General features: G+C 45.0%; 1 non-coding gene across 1 annotated transcript; it reads right to left on the reverse strand.

Annotated features, from left to right (window-relative positions):
• Nucleotides 1–1,066: 1,066 nt before the first annotated feature.
• LOC116546636 lies at nt 1,067–1,207 on the reverse strand. The gene has a single exon (XR_004266790.1). It is a non-coding gene; the product is annotated as a U4 spliceosomal RNA (small nuclear RNA).
• Nucleotides 1,208–1,470: the final 263 nt, after the last annotated feature.

Raw genomic sequence — 1,470 nt, forward strand, 5'->3', positions numbered from 1 at the left:
CGTGGGTCAGCAAGAGAGCAGAAGCCAGAAAAGGGCAGGCTGGAAGACAAGTACCTCCTGAAGATCAAGAGAGAGGCCGTCTAGGTCCCACATAGCACTTACATCAGACTGGGACACTTCCCATTTTCAAAAGGCTATAAAACCCCCACCTTGCCCTCACTCGGGGCAGACACCATTTTAGGCCTCAGCCAGTCTGCAGCCAGGCGCTCATGAACACAGCATGTTGCTCCACACCACCTCGAGCTGTTTGCTGGTGTTCTCAGGGTTCGAACCAATAATAGAGCCTTGCACCTAATATCCCAGGTAGTAATCCAAGAGTGATATCTGCATGACACCCCTCCTCCTTCACCCTCCATATCCAATCGATCACCAAGGCAAGGTAGCTCACTCCTGTAAGACCAGTACTTTAGGCGCCTGAGGCATGTGGATCACCTGAGGCCAGGAGTTCGAGACTGGCCTGGCCAACATTGGAAAATCCTATCTCTACTAGAAATTCAAAAATTAGCCAGGCGTGGTGGCAGGCGCTTGTAATCCCAGCTACTTGGGTGGCTGAGGCTGGAAAATTGCTTGAACCTGGGAGGCACAGGATGCAGTGATTCGAGATTACACCATTTCCCTCCAGCCTGGGCAACAGAGCAAGACTCTGTCTCAAAAAATAGAAAACAAAAGAATTTGTATATTTTTGTCACCAGCAAAGGGGTCTTGTCCCAGACCCCAACAACAGGATTTTGGATCTCACACGAAATGGAATTTATGGTGAGTCGCAGAGTCTACTGACACTAAGAGAATTTTTTAGCCACTACTAAGTGACAGAGCAAGGAGTCCTCAGAAAGCAAGAGGAGGAATGCACCTGTTTCGAAGAAAAAAAAATTTTGAGACGGAGTTTTACTGTAGTCGCAATGACATGATCTCGGCTCACTACATCCTCTGCTTCTTGGGTTTAAGGATTCTCCTGCCTCAACAACCTCCCAAGTAGCTGGGAATACAGGTGTGTACCGCCACACCCGGCTAATTTTTTTGTATTTCTATTCCATTTTATTTTTTTTATTTAATTTATTTTATTCCTTCCCCATAGAGACTGCCAAAAATTGCCAATGCCGACTATATTTCCAGTCATCATGGCGGGGTATTGGGAAAAGTTTTCAATTAGCAATAATCACACCTTGGATAAACCTCATTGGCTACAATACTGCCACTGTGCAAAGCTATATTTTTGTATTTTTAGTAGAGACTGGGTTTCACCATGTTGGCCATCCTGCTGTCCAACTTCTGGCCTCAAGTGATCTGCCCTTCTCTTCCTCCCAGTGTGCTGGGATTAAGTAATCACACCTGTGATCCCAGCACATTAACGTGCAAATAGGATTACTTAATGTTTGTTTATATAGGCTATTAAGAACAGTGTTGTCTCTTATAAAGGATTGTGAACAGTTTGTGCCAGGCTATTAGTATTGGGTCTTTATTTAGTTATTA

This window comes from Sapajus apella, unplaced genomic scaffold (genome assembly GCF_009761245.1).
Source record: "Sapajus apella isolate SASKATOON/1434 unplaced genomic scaffold, GSC_monkey_1.0 scaffold1158, whole genome shotgun sequence".
Taxonomy (NCBI): Eukaryota; Metazoa; Chordata; class Mammalia; order Primates; family Cebidae; genus Sapajus; species Sapajus apella.